This window comes from Nipponia nippon, unplaced genomic scaffold (genome assembly GCF_047370975.1).
Source record: "Nipponia nippon isolate SJK-2023a ecotype South Korea unplaced genomic scaffold, ASM4737097v1 scaffold_8, whole genome shotgun sequence".
NCBI classification, from domain to species: domain Eukaryota; kingdom Metazoa; phylum Chordata; class Aves; order Pelecaniformes; family Threskiornithidae; genus Nipponia; species Nipponia nippon.
In genome coordinates, this window is record NW_028262402.1 from 53,190,219 (window position 1) to 53,207,925 (window position 17,707).

The following is a 17,707-nucleotide window of genomic DNA, read 5'->3' on the forward strand; positions in this document are numbered from 1 at the left end:
GAATTATTATTATTGTTGTTATTATTATTATTATAGAACTTATTATAGGATATATTATATATTATTATATTATAGAACTACTATTTTAACAATTCTATAGAAAACAAACTGTTGGGGGGGAAAAAAACCAACCTGAAATATCTTGCAAATTTACTTCCCTGTTTTTAGACAGTTTTGAAAAACGAATTAGTAAGTGAGGCCAAAGAACCTCACGAGTTACAGGCTTTAAGTTTTGGAGTTTTATCTCCATGAATTTATTTATAAAAGGAATACAAACCCACAAAGATACAACAAAACATGTGGGCTATGACACAACAAATTAGGATACCTTAGTTTAAGAATAACTGTTTCATTTTCTAAATTCATGGTATTTAAAAGCTGAATGGAAATGAGGTAAAGATATTTATTTTCTAATGAGGGAAACGGACAAAATAAATATGCCACATCTATACCACATCCTTAGAAAGATGTCTTAGAAGCTCTTGTGTTTAGTAAATTACAGATTCTATGATCATTTATCTATTGATTCTTCACTTTGCAAAGGAATTCAAAAGCAGATGTAGATAAGCTCTGCATTGCCTAGAGACACCTTATGCTTCTTAGAAAATCTATAGTTGTCCTAAATATCAGTTATGATTGTTACTTTTTGTATCATCAAAGTGCTTAAGAGCCCTAGTCAACCTAGTCCATACCAGAATCCATTTTGCTAAATGCTGAACAGAAGTATCTGTGTTAAGCAAGTACTGATCACAGTATTTTTATCCCCCTCCAAGTGCTCAGAAGAAATTTATTTCCTACTCTTTGTACTGAAACTATGTGGTTAATCTTCCCCCCCAAAACTGCTTCTGCAATAAGTAAGTTTGCTTGTTTTAAAACGTAGAGTTCACATCTACTCTAAACATTATTAAAGGAATTTTCCTGCTATTTTAAATCAATGGAAATGCACACTTACAAATAAAATAATTTCTGTGTGATACAATTCATGATTCTTATTGGATTTAGCAACGGTGATTAAAGAGATTACTCCTACTGGCAATTACCTCAAAAGCCACAGCTAAATCCAACAGAGATCCTGAAGCAAAGCTCTTCCCAGCTGCAATGCACAGCCTGGTGCACTACCAGAGTGAAACCAACTGATCCCAATGCAGCTGGCTGGGAAGAGCAATGCCTGAGGACTAGACACACCACCTGGTCCACCACTTCTGTTTCAGGGCTTCTGTTTCACAAGAAGTAACATCATTTAGGGATGAGAACCTTCTCCACCTCTCCAACATGAACTGCCAGGGCTTCTGAGATTGTGAGATGACTGAGAAGACACTTATTTTTTCTTTCTTTTTCTTTTTTGTAAAAACCTCTTCTTTGAAATAACCACCACCAGAGCATGTCAAAATGCAATATACACATACATACACACACACGCACACAGAATTGATTCAATCTTCCCACAAATAACAGTGTTAAAAGACAATGTGCCTCACACAACACATTCCAACCAAAACTTCAGGCGGCATTTGTACTTATGAGTGGTAAACAGATTTTTCTGAAAATTACAAAAACAGAAGGATGAAATCTTACTGCCACTGACCTCACTGGAGCAAGGTTTCATCAGAAGCAAACAAGTATTTCATCACATTCAATATTCACAAAAGTTCAATTTCAGAAATAATTATTTTAAACTCTTCGTATTAGACATAAATAGTAAGCCTTCTTTTAAACAGACCATGCAACCTAAAATAAAACTACTCTGCTGAGAAGAGGAAAAATAGCAGAGAAACATCATGACTTTACTTTGTAAAGCCAATTTCTCCAGAAGTAAGAGTTTCAACTGTCCTTTTCCAAGATAAAGTCATAAAGCATAACATATGAAAGAATGTATCTTAAAACTGATATATTTTTCACTATTCCTGTCTTCTGACACAATGTGCTCGTCTGTTGAATTTAGATGCTTAAACATATTCCAAATCAAATTGATCTGTAATTCATAGCATAAAAATTAATCATATTCTAAATTCTGTGTATACCATCCACCATTCATAAGCAGCTTCAGGTCAACTTCAAAATGAAACACTGTGAACCCTTTACAAAACACCATTTTTACAGAACTGAAGTACCAGTTCACAAGTACAAGGGAAAGAGATTTAACAGAACAAAACAAAAAAAGGGACAAAATAAAATAAAAATAAAAATAAAAGAAACAAAGGAAAGAAAGCAAAATAAAATAAAAACAGAGACAGGGCGTCCATCTTCAGCAGGCCAGACTTCGATCTCATTTCCCCCATGAAGGTTTCACTTGGCGGCTGGTTTAGTGGCATGGCAAACAATGCCTAACTCAGGCAAGTGTAACAGGTCTGCCTTGGCCAGTCTAGTCATCTAATAATGCACAAATATCACACAGAGAAAACATACAAAACCAAATTAATAGTCAAAATCCATCTACCAGATAATGTGGACATAAAATTTAGAATGATTAGGGTGGCATCTTTGTTTACCTTTCAACCTTTGCGTTCTCAAAGTATAACGTTTAAAGAAAAACCTACCGATACACACACAAAAAAGTCATATTTTGACAGCTTAATAATGTTACTTCATTTACAATTACATTTTTGTTAAATCGTTTATTAAATGTCACAAAATTAACATTGTTTTCGTTGTGTAGTGATTCCCTCCTCATACTCCCTTGATTTACCAATGTTTAAATACACTCCAAATTTCAGATATTATTCTGGTTTTTAAAACCAAGTTTTCAGAGTTCCATTTTACCTCTCCTCTATGTTCGATTCGGCGCATGAAATGTTTTATTACTGGCACCGTTGGCCAAGGATATGATTTTACCTCCTGGTAGAGTATAGCCATCACTACTTTTAAAGCCTGTGATACACTCCACTGACTCCATTACCAATGCATCATATGACACATAGTGAATCAAAAATCTTGTGCTGTGGTCTCCAAAGCCATACTTATTCCACACAATAAATTCCTCAGAAAGTTAAACCTATATAAATTCACATCTTTATAAATTAAAATTAGTGAATCTGTTAGACAGTTACATGGAAACAGCATTCTGACATTAAAAAAAATTTGACCTCACAACCCAATCACTTGTTCACCTAATTATGCATAAATCTTTGTGGGGTCCAGAATGATTTTGAACAGTGACAATTTTTTTGTAATACGTTTTCTCAGAAATGCCTAATAAGTCAGCTACAGATGAGGTTGGAACAAGATTTGTCAGAACTTTGATTTTATTCTCCTTCCATTCATTGTCTACCATCAAGAGACACAGGAAAATGTAGCTTTACCTGCCTGTTGCCATATCACGTCAGGCAGTGATCTCACCACAAGAAAAACACCAGGAAGTGTTGTTCATTCATTAGGCGGCAATCTTCCCTCTCTGGCAATACTGAACCAGTGTTAAGGTCTTTTCGATGAAACGTAAAACTAAGATCCTGAATAATTTGTAGTCAATTATTTAGGGGCAATTTTCCAATAATAAGGACTCTGGTCCCATTAGCCCCTACAGAGCTTCAAGGAGATACAGCAATATCCTCTTTGTAGTTTAAGAACAAATTCAAAAATAAAACCAAAAAGGCCCAAAACAAGGCATAAAAGCAACTAAAAATCTAGGCGTCACAAAGACAAATATATGTGCCATATGCCCCTATTAAGAAGGCTACAAGAACAGGCAATATATTGCAGGTCAATATAGCCTTTAGTGAAAGTACTCATAGAGTCTATGACATTTTGGAGACTTGTCAGAGTTTGCTAGGAACATCCCAGACCATTATTATAGCAGCACTAATCTCATATTATCCAGATCATGATGTGGCAAACATGCCATAACATGGTACTCTGGGACTGCTGTTAACAAACCCCAAGAAGTCAACAGTATTTTTTGAAACAAAACCTGACTCTTGCATTTAGAAAAGTTATGTTAACAGGAGGTATTATTTCCAGACTTGCTGCGGTTTACAGTTCAATCATTCTAAATATTGTTGTTCATGGCAATACAGCTACCATGTTCAAAGTGAAGTTAGGTTCACTTCACCAGCCGGAATGTTTCCACTCCAAAAAGGCAAAAAGTATAAAACCAAATGGGCAGATGCTCAATTCCACAATGATCCCAATGAAGTCAATGGGGCTCTGCCTAACTCCAGCAATACGCCTACTGTGGGGCCATGCTTCATATAACTGTATTCGGATCTGGACTATTATACTAACAATACGAACCACCTTGTATTCCACACATCTGTAAAAGTATGGTCTCAAAGCTAGTTAAAGAACACTTGCAAATTTAGTATTCACCAAGGATTTTATTTGATTAAGAGTTTTAAAAATATTTTAAGCTCAAAGCATTCTGTACAGATCATTGCATATTTAAAGAGATACCTTAAACCAAAAAGGAATACAAGTATACATAAGAGAGCCTTTTTATGGCACACAAAGTAATATTTTCCACAGTAACAAGAAAGGAAAATTGAAATTTTTTTATTAAACTAGCAGGTAAACATTTATATTCAAACAGTAATTATCACCATGAATACTAAGTATGTTAGATTAGATTAATCTAAAATGGCCAAATGCATATATCACATCTACAAGACAAAACTGAGATTCAGTCTAAAAAAAATGGAAAAATAATCAGTATTTAAAAAAAAAACAAAAAAACAAAAAAACCCCACCACACCAAAGGTGATACATTAAGATCCAAACTGCAGTGTTATTGGTGCCAGGAAATTGCCTAATTTTTTCAGTGCTCCATTGACTTCAGTGAGAACTCTCTGTGAGAATAAGCTTGCCAACACAAACCATACTGAAGGGAATTATTTTACCTTCTTTTCCCTCAAAATTTTCCCTATGGAAAATTGAATTATCCTAATTTAAATCAACTATCTTTTTTCTCATGCTGAATTTCAATTCAGTCTATGTAATTAGGTTTCTTCATTCAATTTTCAATTTTGTTTCAAGATTTTTTTTCAAAAAGCAATAAAATAAAATAAAATAAAATAAAATAACAACAGAGCACCACCTCTTTACATGGAAAGCTTAAAACAATTAGCAGACACGACAAAGACCAACATTACAGAAGAATGTCTAAAATACCAACCTTCTGCACAGGGCACAACTATCAAAGCTCTGTCAATAAAAACCGTGTTAGTTAGATGCTGGGCCACACCAACACTCGATGCTTCACGAAACTTAATATAACATACTTTGGAGGAAAAAGCAAGAGGTGCGTTGCTGCAAGATAAAAGAAAAAAAAACATTAGTCACATTAAATAATTGTATGCATGTATTTTTAACTATTACTCCTAATAAAAAAATAGGTTTTAGACTTCCTGGAAAAGTTAGCAAAAAGGCACGACTACAGACACTTACTAATTTACCTACTTACTATGTCACTGAAAAAAGCATAGCCTAGCACCTCCTCCTTTTTAATGGAAACTTATGGAAGCTAAAATCCCAAATTAAGAAGGCTAATTTTGTTTTACAATCTTGCTAAACAACATTGACCAGTACATTCCAAATTACTATTGTAAGTTGCATATTTACTTGGCACATTGGTCGAGTAAATAATTGATATTTTATCTTTTTTCCTCCAAATAATCCTGGTTTAGGAAAGTCAAACAACAAGCCCAGTCATTTTTCAGTGGGTCCGTCAGATATTAGCCCATAACAACTGATACTCTTTCTTAGGTCTTCATGAAAGCAGTTTCATTAATTCTTATTAAGATAAAAGCAGATCTTGAGAGTTCTTTCAAATGTTAGGTCTAAGTTCACTAATATAACAAAAAGCTTTTTTATCATCTGCCTCAGTTTGGCATAGTGTAGTATGGGATAACACTGGAGGCAGTAGGAGGAATTCACTATTCAGCTAGAAGAAGGAAGAAAATTTGTAATTTGCTTTTCCATTAGAAAGTATACCAACAGAGATGTCAAAAAGCACAACACGTAAACACTGTAATCTTGATCAAAACCAAAGAAGTTTGCTTTAAAAAATGTGTTCCCTAGTCAAGGTTTGTAACCTTTATACAAGCAGTTTACTTCTTCATATGAAGGAAGTACAGGTGAAATCCTCAAAGACAGAATGCAATAGGATATTGCTGAAACATCAAGAATTTCCATTTGAAAAGACCACCCCTCTTCTAGCAAAGAGGTAACTCACGGAAAATACGCTGCATAAACTGTTTCATCCCTAACCCTGCCTCAACTGAAACACTTGTCAGCTTTCTGGAAGTACCAGAAGCAGTTCAAGTTCAGCCCAACCCATCTTGTAGCCCCTCAAATTCCAAGCAGGTACTCCCAAAGTTGTTGTATGGAATTAATTAGACTTTAGTATTTAAATACAAGCTCAGAAGTTTTAGACACATTATTTCATCACATTAATTGCATAAATGAACAAAAAACTTAGTCTGAGGCAGGCAGACTGGTGTGTTTCTGGTTACCAGAAAGGTAACATGTAGGTAAAATATCTAGAGAGCTGGCCACTTCAGAATGGCGTTCAGAAACACTTACGATGGAAAATTCTGCAAAAACAGATACACTGAGGAGGCAAAAATAAACAGGGAGTAGGAGAGACATAAATATGAAAGTCAACCTTATACAATTTAGAAAAACATTGCAAGATGACTACATTTCTTCTGCCCATTTATTTTGTTTGTAGTGGCCAATGTTTCCAGTCTCAAGTTTCCACATTCAGGAAGGAAATAATTGTTTAGAATGGCTTCTGAGCCACCTGTAAGGTCTTGGTTCAGAACCGTTTTCAACATCGGAGGTGACACCGAGGTACGACTTTCTCAGTACATAGCAGAAATGTTTGCATACAACTTTTAATTGTACGTATTCTGAAGCGCCAGACTTCATTCACTGCAAATATATTTTTTTTTTTTATGTCCACAGGAGTTTTTTGTTTGTTTTGGTTTGTTGACGGGAGGGTGGAAGGGGGTCTGGTGGGGGAAGGGTTGGGAGGAGAAGGTGTTTTGGGTTTTTTGTTGTTGTTGTTTGGGGTTTGTTTGTTTTTAAATACACATGCCAGTGTTACAACCCAAATGGATGAAGCCTCCACTGAAGATTCTGTGGTCCAGACTGTTGAAGACTTCTAACATCTCCTATTTTTTTCCTCTTTTGTTTTCATTGCTAACTGAAGAACATAATTCTGTTCCAGGCAGTTCCAGGCCCCATAAATAATCCTTGTAAATTTCAACATCTATAGAGCTATATTTGAAATATTATTATCCCCCCTGTATTTCCTGGATTTCAATCACAAAAGCTATGAGGAAAGTATGTTAAAAATATTAAAATAATATTAAAAATATTTAAAAATAATATTAAGTCTTGGTACAAAGCGTTCTCTGAAGGTTACAGAGGAGAAATTCTCTGTAAGGAGACCACCTCTGCTGAAAACATATCAACGCTGCATCTACATCAAGGGAGATGATTAAGATCCAAAAGATCTAAAATTCTAAAAGGTTTCACAGTGATTGAGTCCTCTCCTTTTACAAAGTGGGCCTCCTAAACCTCCCCAGCAGGTTTCTTAAGAAGTCTTTCTTAAAACAGAAAAGTTCTATTCTGTCTTAATTCTTTTTGTTCCATTTTCTTCTGCTAACCTTTTCTGAGGCTGAATTAAGGTAGAGTCACAGTCTTCTTCCTAGGGTTACAAAGCACCGATGCAAAAAAGCAACTCCTACATCTTTCATTCAAGGTTACTATAATCCAATTTCTTTAGGAAAGCAAGAAAACCCAAAAGGAAATAAATATCTAAATAGTATTCAGACATTTTTGCCATTTTTGTTTTCCTTTGTAGGGAGACAGTAACATCCATCTCCCAACAGAATAACAACCAACCAAAACCATTTCCTAAGAATGACCTATTCAGAAAGCTGCAGTGAAAAATCAAATAAAAGGCTACAAAACATTCCTCTAAGGGTCTGGATTTTCTCAGGGGGGTGGTGGTGGAGGAGAAAACAGAAATTAAGAACTTACCAAAATACGATGTTATGGAATAATTGTGCAGATCACATTTAAATAAGGCTGTGTGTGTTTTATCTCAAAGGCCTCATCTATACTGCAGTCACTGCAGGATATAACAATGTCTAAGAAACACTTGCATGTTCTAGCCTCCGAAACCACTCCAGACCATCCAGAAGCAAACAGTATTACACAGCAGGGCTTTCAACACCTAATGGAGACCGTTTCTGCCTCCCTGCTTTCAAACAACTCATTCTGCAAAAATCCAATTGTTGCTCAGTAAAGCTTTTCAATATTTAACTGTTCAAAAATCCTCTTACAGCCACATTTGCAGGCTTATCGCTACAAATGTAATTTTGAAGGCTTCTCTGAAACACAGACTTCAACTGGGTGACAAGTGTAACACAAAAGCATCTCCTAATAAGCCAAAAAACAACTCTAAGTTGTGTAAGTGGCTGGCATACTGGAGTACACACCCAAGGCAAAAGACCTGTCACGCCTTGCAAACCAGCTTCAGATTTCAACGGTACTGCAAACTGAAAGTCATCTATAAAAACTGGTCTTGGTCTTATTCAGAACTGTGAGAAAAAGAAGCCATACTTCATCTTCTCACAAAAGTCTATTTAAACAGCCAACAGAAAGGTACCAAATCAATACTTTCTTGAACAACACATTTTGTAAATTTAAATGTAAGTAACTTTAGGCTGTTTTAACACACAGCAAAGAGACAAAAGTTCCAGGGAATATTCTACAGAGCAGGGAACACAGTATACCCTCTCATGCTCTTGCATATTCAAATGTGGCATCATCACACAAGTGTGGTTTCCTGGAGGCCTTTTGCAGGGCTTGCAGGAGGCCTCCGTCCTACCTCCTTAATGGCCTCTGTGTATTCCCACTTAAGAAAACTCAGTAAGCAGTGGAGTTTTTGCAAATGGCAAACTGAGGAGCTCTTGTTAAACAGTGACAGCAATTCTCCACTCCCGACATGGAAATTCAGATCTCTAACCAAATCAGGGCCATACACAGGTATTTGAAACTTCAGAAGTTTTTCCTCAGACTTTGAGACAAAATATCACTGTAGTTGACAGTGAAGCCCCACTAAAGCCACCCTCTTCTATACAGAAGTGGCAAATCCACAGGGAGGCCCTGGTGTAGAAACAACTCTTAGTACATAAACTAATTCTCTTTACACAGGCTGTGGTTGTAATATTATTTTCCGTTCTTGTTGACTTTTTCATCCTATCTACCCATAATTTTCCAAGTCATTTTCATATACACCTATAACTTTTCTTTACAATATTTCACTCTCTAGCTTCAGGAAGAAACCAGAACTCATTTGGTAAAATTAGAAACCTGCAATTCAGTCATCCTGCTTTCCTCAAGATGTAAGCAAAATGGAAATTACTACATGTACAAGTAAATTAAGAAAGCAAACAACACTGAAAGAATATTTTCTAAAAGGATTTTATGATCATCCCTTACTTTCATTTCTGAGCGTCTTTTACATAAAGTTCGTTGGGAAAAAAAAAAGCAAATTCTCAAAGGGTCTCTGAATATCCTTCCTCTCAAGGTTAAAGCTCTGGGACAGGGAAGAAAAGATGACCAAAAGTCTTGGTAATTATGTGGAATAAAAGGGGTCTTTGAGCACTGAAAGCCACCTATGGCAGTCTTTAAGAGACAAGTCTTACAAGGAAAGTGTTAAAAAAATCTCCTGAAGTCTAAGTTTCTTGTGCAAATTTTTTACACCAGTGACCAACAAGGCTAAACCAATACAGCAGACATGCAGCATGATAAAAGATAAAACTCTGCTGGTCTCTTTAAGATCTGATAATCAAATACAAATTTAAGAACTAAATGAGTAGATTTAAAAAGAAAACAACCCTTTTCCCACCTCCACACAACTTACACTTGTTTACTGATGTTACTCAAGGTCCACAAATAGGTGCATTGAATTTTTCGATTAACATTTCAATGGAAAGCCTTCCAGAAAGCAGAACAGTATATAGTTGTACAATCAAGTCAAATGTGAAATTTTTTTGTAAGAAATTAAGTAAATACAAACAACAGCCACGAGTAACAAGCTTATTTCTGACCCACTGAAAGATGATTCATGTTAATGGTTTTTCAATTAAAAGAAATACTGCTTTCAGTGCCAATGATGCCTCACTGACAAGTAGCTAAAACTGGGATGATGACCATATGGAAACAACTTCTTCAGTGCCAAGTTTCCAATGCCCTCAACACTTGCAGTTCACATAGGCCTCTTCGGAACATAACAGTAATAATAAAGTACCATTTACTGCCATCTGTATAAAATGTGAAAGCCTCTAATAAACAAGACAGAAACTTCTCCAGAGAGAACTAGCCTTTCAGAAACATGGCATGTATGAAATCCATCCTTCTTAAAGGGATGTCTGATCAGCAGTGACTGAAAAAACTGAAGGACTTTGATCAGGGAAGATGACATGAAGTGACAAACTACCAAAAAGGATAGCATGATTTAACTCAACGTTCATAAAAAAAGTCTTCCCAATCAATTTGAGATATAAAATAAAGGACCCTAAAAGAAACTGCTACTTTAAAACCACAGTCTTAAGATATTAATTGCTGGGAAAAGTCACTGGGTTCAGGAAGGTTGCTGGGAATACTGAAGAGTCACCTTAAAGTGACTAGATTTTAATGCATTAAAAAACTGAGGTTGTTTCTCTCTTCCTCTCCACATTTTGCAAGCTTACAAGAACTTTTAAGTAAACCACTCTAACATTAACATGCTTTCTATTTAATATAATCTGTAATTATATTCGGCAATTGAGACTTCCTTTTAATTTTTTAAGGAAATCCTCTGCTGCATCCTATAAAACCGAGATACGTGTTAATGACAGGAAAAATGTAGAAAATGGGTAAAAAGGAACTCTTCTCTCTAATAATGCCTGTTAAGACAACCATAGCATAGCCGTGTACTTTGCTCTACAATCACTGAAGCACAAAACCTACAGGTGCCAGAGACATCATCCTCACTCCCTAGTAAGTCAAAAATCTTATCTTTTTTCATTCAATTCAGTGGTAGAGTGTTGCACAACAAATTAGAGTAGAACAGTGCTATCAAAGGAATTTCTTATAAGGTGGAAATGATCACCTGATCAAATTCACCACTTCTACAGTCCTCTTGGATTGCTCTGACAGAGCAAAATATCAGAGGATTAGGGAAAAACAATCCAAAGCTAACATGCAAAGCTGCATCTTCCAAGAATGGGAAAAAATATTTCAAAAAGAAATTCAATTGTCAAGAGCAATGCTCCAAAATGGTCCATGTCCTTGACCAAGTTAATGCACAAGTACCAGAATGAGACTTGTTCCAGACTTGCTGCTCCAACTGGATGAACTTAAGTCTATGGGGTCCGATGGGATTCATCCCAGAGTTATTGTGGGACCTCTCCATTATTTTTCAATGGTCTTGGGAGTCTGGAGAGGTCCCAGTCGACTGGAAGCTGGCAAATGTTGTCCCAATTTTCAAGAAGGCTAAGAAGGAAGAACCTGGTAATTACAGGCCTGTCAGTCTCACTTCAGTGCCTGGTAAAATTATAGAGATGATGATTCTGGGAGTTACTGAAAAACACTCGAGAGACAGCGCAGTCATTGGTCATAGCCAGCATGGGTTCACTAGGGTAAAGTCCTGCTTCACAGACTTAATCTCCTTTTATGACAAGGTCACACATCTAGTTGACCAAGGGAAGCCAGTAGATGTGGGGTTTTTGGATTTTAGCAAAGCTTTTGATACTGTATGGACAGAATGTCCACCACACAGCTAGACAAGTCCTTAATATGTTGGGTGAGCAACTGGCTGATGGGTTGGGCTCAAAGAGGTATAGTAAATACGGTTACATCAGGCTGGTGGCCAGTGACCAGTGGGGTTCCCCAGGGCTCGATTTTAGGGTTAGGGCCAGTGCTCTTTAATGTCTTTATAAATGATCAGGACGCAGGAACTGAATGTACATTAAGTAAGTTTGCTGATGATAGTAAACTAGAAGGAGCTGTGGACTCCCTCAAGGGCAGAGAGGCCTTACAGAGAGATCTGGATAGACTGGAGAGCTGGGCAATCACGAACCGTACGAAATTTAACAAGAGCAAGTGCCGGATTCTCCACCTGGGGCGGGGTAATCCTGGTTATACGTACAAATTGGGGGATGAGAGGCTGGAGTGCAGCCTCACAGAAAGAGATCTGGGGTTTTGGGTTGACAGCAAGTTGACTATGAGTCAACAGTGTGCCCTGGCAGCCAAAAGGGCCAGCCGTGTCCTGGGGTGCATCAAGCACAGCGTAGCCAGCTGGTCGAGGGAGGTGACTGTCCCACTCTACACTGCACAGGTGTGGTCCCACCTCGAGCACTGTGTGCAGTTCTGGGTGCCCCAATATAGGAAGGACATCAGACTGTTAAGAGTGTGTCCAGAGGAGGGCAACCAAGATGGTGAAAGGTCTCGAGGGCAAGACTTAGGAGGAGTGGCTGAGGTCACTTGGTTTGCTCAGCTTGGAGAAGGCTGAGGGGTGACCTCATCGCAGCCTACAATTTCTCACAGTGGGGTGGGGGGGCAGGGGGGGCAGCAGATGGGGAGGTGCTGATCTCCTCTCTCTGGTGACCAGCAATAGGACATGAGGAGATGGGATGAAGCTGCATCAGGGGAAGTTCAGGTTGGGCATTAGGAGAAGGTTCTTCACTGAGAGGGTGGTCGGTCACTGGAACAGGCTCCCTAGGGAAAGGGTCATGGCACCAAGCCTCCCAGAGTTCAAAGAGCGTCTAGATGAAGCTCTTGGTCATATGGTTTAGTTTTAGGTAGTCCTGCAAGGAGCAGGGAGTTGGACTCAATGATCCTTACAAGTCCCTTTGAACTCAAATTATTCTATGATTCTATTTCCTTTTAATTAAAAATGTAGCCTTGCAATTAAAAAATCGGGGTATTTAATACAATTGGATTTTATGGATTAGACTTCAGTAGATTAAGGGAGAAAGAAGAAGGCTGACAGACATGACTGACTTGGAAGAGGGGAGGGATAATTTATACTTTTATTTGGAAAGATCATAGAGAAAAGGGAGTTTATACACTTTATAAAGTGTGTGTATGCGTGTATATATACATACGTGTATATATATATTCTGTTTACTGTTGTGCATTATCAACAGAACTGGAAGTTCACATCCATTAGAAATAAACATGCCCAGCAAAGGCAATGGGATTACAAACATTACAGTAAATTCTTTAACATTAATTCCCTTTTTTTTATATACATGAAATGATGCATATAGAAGAGAACACAATGTCACTCTGCTCTGCAAACTCATGCTTGACTAACTAAAAATAATTTCTGTCTAAGCTGAATATCTTCAATACAGAATTAGAGAGAAAACAGGTTGCAATTCTACACGATGCAACATGTAACTTTATTTCACCTCATTGCTTAATCTATTAAAAAAATCAGGATAATACTCTTCTAATATTACACCATATATTATTCTTGAAACAAGAATTGTTGGCTTTATTTTTTTAACTATGTGTTTCTGTACAAAGGCTAGTAAATGGAGTCCCAATCTCAGTGAAAGCTTTTACTTAACTTAGGTAACACAAATACTCTCAGATGACTAAAAGCTACTATGTCACCTTCCTCTTATTCCTCAGCATGAAATAAACTAAAAAGAGCGTATTAATATTTGTTGTTCAGTAGTCAATATCCATGAGACTTGTAGTTCACTAATTCAACTTTCTGAATTATGTTTTTCATCTAGAAACTGGACTGAAAAGGGAGTTTCCATTGTTCCATGAAGGTAACAAAATTCATGCTCTAGAATACACGGGGAGTTTGGGTTTCTGACAGAATTGTTTTTAAAGCTAAGACTGAGATTATGTGATTTTTTGTCCGATATTGATTCTAATGTAAAAAGCAAATTTCCCTTTTACTTTAATTAACAGAAAGAATTGATTTTTAAAAATCTAAGCCTTAAATTCTTAAATACTTAGGGAAAAAAACAGTAGCAGAAAATAATTTTAAGAAATTGCAGACATCTATTGTAGCATCTTTTTGCTTGGGACACCTTTGCTTCCCATGCACTCATCAATGAAACACTATTTTCTGTATTTATCATAATATTATTCAAATATATTTTCAGAGAGTGAATAGGAACCATGTCTTTTTTTTTGTTTCACGAGAAGGGCATTAGAGTAAATACTTATTTTTTTTCCAAGGTAATAATTTGAAAGTCAGGTCAAATGTCCATAACTGCTAGGCAAGGAAATCCATCTTTCTAAAAGTTATGCATAAAAACTGTAAATAAAACCAACTAATCACAATCACGCATCCTATGTCAGAAAATTAATTAATCGTTTAGAACTGATGTTTACAGCACCATAACCTTGACATTTCCCAGTCAAACCCTACTATGGTACTGGATTTTAATATTTTATGTGTATATACATACTGGCAAAATTTTATATATAGGCACAAACATTATTTGCATATGAATGTCGAAAAAGTATCTATTTGCCTTAAAATCTGTTATATACCAGCAAAAAGTAAGAGCAACAGCTGTAACAAAAACTATATTTGGTCAGGAGAAAACTCAAGTGTATTAAGAAGCAAGTGTGGAACAAGTCCAAAGTAAAACCCTAGAAAACTGTATAAAAATCACCATAAATCTATTAAAGAGTGTTTAAAACTCAGTAAGGCTGTTTTAAACATATCATTACATGAATGGATGCCTAATACATATACTTTTGTGCTGGTTTTGGCTGCGGTAGAGTTAATTTTCTTCATAGTAGCTAGCATGGGGCTATGTTTTGGATTTTTGCTGAAAACAGTGTTGACAGTACAGGGATGTCTTAGTTACTGCTGAGCAGTGCTTACACAAGTCAAGGCCTTTTCTGCTTCTCACCCCACCCCACCAGTGAGGAGGCCGGGGGGTGCACAAGAAAGCTGGGAGGGGGCACAGCCAGGACAGCTGACCCCAACTGACCAAAAGGCTATTCCACATCATATGACGTCATGCTCAGCATATAAAGGTGGGGGAAGAAGAAGTGAAGGGGGACGTTCAGAGCGATGCCGTTTGTCTTCCCACGCAGTAACCGTTACGCATGATGGAGCCCCGCTCTCCTGGAGATGGCTGAACACCTGCCTGCTGATGGGCAGTACTGAATCAATTTCTTGTTTTTGCTTTGCTTGTGTGTGCAGCTTTTGCTTTACCTATTAAACTGTCTTTATCTCAACCTCCCATGAGTTTTCTCACTTTTACTCTTTCCGATTCTCTTCTCCCCATCCGACTTGAGGAGGGAGTGAAAGCGTTTAGCGGCTGTGTAGTGCATAGTTGCTGGCTGGGGTTAAACTACTACATAACTTTATACACATTATTAAATCATATTTTAATTTTTCTGAATGAGTCCTCATTCAAAGCTACTTTCAGATGTAATGTAGTAACATATAGAAATGGATAAATACCAACTTTTTTGCTATTTAGTTTTAAAAATCTAAATGGTTATTCATCTGAACGTCTTTCTTTGTACTAAAATTGCAGTATCTGGACGTGAATGACTCCCTCCCCTCTTTCTGCCATTATTAAATGTTCATAAGAAAAAAACAAAAGATAAATGGTTTGAAAGGACACATCTGTCATTCACTTCCCTCAATACAACAGACGTGTTAAGAAAAAAATATGTCTTTTCCTCCCCTGTTCTGTTCATCATCATCTGCTTGGGAGAAACAATATTGTTATTTTGTGAACCTCAGTACCTCCCGTCTGAGCGCATCCCTCACACGCAGCTGACATAATGAGAACAGCTACAATTTAGAGAAACGTGTGATGTCCGTTATTAACTTTCATGTACTGCACACGTCTTATCAGGGGCATTTCGAGCACAAGGCAGGGCAAGTTCCGTCCCTCTGTGAACAGCTATTTTGGCTTCTGTTCGAGCGGTCCCTTCTCAGAGAACAAGAGCCCTTCGAAACAAAAAAAGGAAAAAAAAAAAAAAAAGAAAAAAAAGAAAAAAAGAAAGAAAAAAAGAGAGCTGGTCCCGCCGGTACGCACCGAGCCGGGCAGCTCGGCCTGGCAGCCAGCCGGGACGGGGTGAGGCCTGGGGCTCCCTCGCCCACCCCCCCTCCACTCGGTCCGGAGCGAAGAGGAAGGTGGGCCACAGAAAAGGGGGGATTTCCAGGAAAAGCCGGGTAAGAAGACTCCCTGCGCCGGGGAAGCGCTGCGGGGCAGCCTAGGAGCACGCTTCTCGCCAGGCCGTTGGCTGTGACTCGAGCGCCGGCGCCTCGGCCGCCGCCATCGACAGCACAAAACCCGCCGCTCCGGAGCTGCCGCGGCTGCTCCCCTCCTCCGGGCCGGGGCCGCCATCTTAAGTGCGGGCGAAGCGCTCCTTTCCCCTGCCGCTCCTGCCATACAAAGGCGTGGGACCACGTGACCCCCTCCCCGCGCGGCAGGCGCCGATGCCCGCAGTCAAGATGGCACGCGGGGCCTTCTGCTTCGTCCCTCTCCCTCCGCCCGCCCGGCCCCTCTCGGCCTCTTCCTCCTCCCAAGTCTCTGTCCTCCCTCCGGAGGCCGGCGCAGGCCCCACTTATGGCGGATCGCACAGGGGGATAGAGAGCGCAGCTCACTCGATATCTCCCAGGAAGCCGAAAAGCGTCCGCATCTGCTCGCTGGTCACTGCCGAGGACAGGTTCGTGACCTGGATGACAGAGGTGGGGCCCAGGGGGAAGCCCAGCGGCACCCCGATGCCTCCGCTGTTCATCATGGCGGAGCCTGCACGACCCGCTCCGCTCGCGCTGGTGCCACACGCAGCCGGAGAGGCGGGCCCGACGACGGAGAGGAGCGCGCGGCGCCTGCTAGAGAGTGTCCTAGCGCAGCGGGCGCTCTTAGCGGCGGACTCGACTGCTCTCAGGAGGAGTTTCTGGGCGGGCAGCCGCTCGTCCCCCGCCGGCCGCGGCCCCCGGCGGAGGCGGCCGCCCCCAGCCCCGCCCAGAGCGGCCGCCGCCGGCCGCGCTCCCGCCCTCGAGGGAGCGGCGCGCGCCGAATGTCCCTCGCTGCCCACGGAGCCGGCCGGGCCGCCGTTGCTAGGGCGGGACCGGCGCGGGGCGGAGGCGCCGCCTAGAGAAGTGGGCGCGAGGCCGCGCGCGCGGCCTGGCCGTTGGCGGCTGCGTCCCTCTGCCCCGGCCTCCCTCAGCCCGGGGACCGGGGCCGGTAAGGATCGCTGAGCTGGGCGCCTCAGGGTGGAGCCGCCGCGGGAGCTGTTCCCGGCGCCTGGCTAGCTGGGTTTCCCATGTCCTTCAGCAAAGCGAAAGGATGGAGTTTAAACCCGGAGTACCAAGGGCCTAGGTACAAAGCGCCAACCGTAGGAGGGCAGCGTTGGGTGCGTTAATGGATTTGGCATGAAATTCACGGAGCGCTCTGCCAGCAAATTAAAATAGGCCCACGAGAAATGGGAGAAAAAATAGATTTTCCCGTTTAAATGCTCCTTGGGTAGCCAAGTTCAGTAAGAGGCAGTTTAATTACCCTAGGGAATAAACCCTTGAAAACACCCTAACTACATTTAAACAGGAAGGGGTTGTAATGGAATAAGTTGTTAATGGTTTTGTTGTAACTTGACTGTGAATCTATCCCAATTAAATTGATTTTACCTGGAGTTACGGTTCAAGTTCTCTTTAAAAATTAAATTGACTGGAGAAAATGAGACTGAGGAGTATGTGTGCTCAGGCGATCACTAT

At 39.7% G+C, this 17,707-nt stretch overlaps 1 protein-coding gene across 4 annotated transcripts in view; it reads right to left on the minus strand.

The window, feature by feature from the left end:
• LOC104017615 (uncharacterized) overlaps positions 1-5,238 on the minus strand; it is a 31,062-nt gene extending 25,824 nt beyond the window's left edge. Inside the window, exons 1-2 of one of the 4 annotated variants that reach the window (XM_087741513.1) lie at positions 5,105-5,238; positions 2,233-2,370 (exon numbers count right to left, since the gene is read on the minus strand). The gene's annotated coding sequence lies outside the window, so the exon portion shown is untranslated. Of the gene's footprint in view, positions 1-1,040; positions 2,371-5,104 lie in introns of all 4 variants that reach the window. The other 3 variants (XM_087741512.1, XM_087741514.1, XM_087741515.1) reach the window with 3 other exon arrangements.
• Between the last annotated feature and the right edge of the window lie 12,469 nt (positions 5,239-17,707).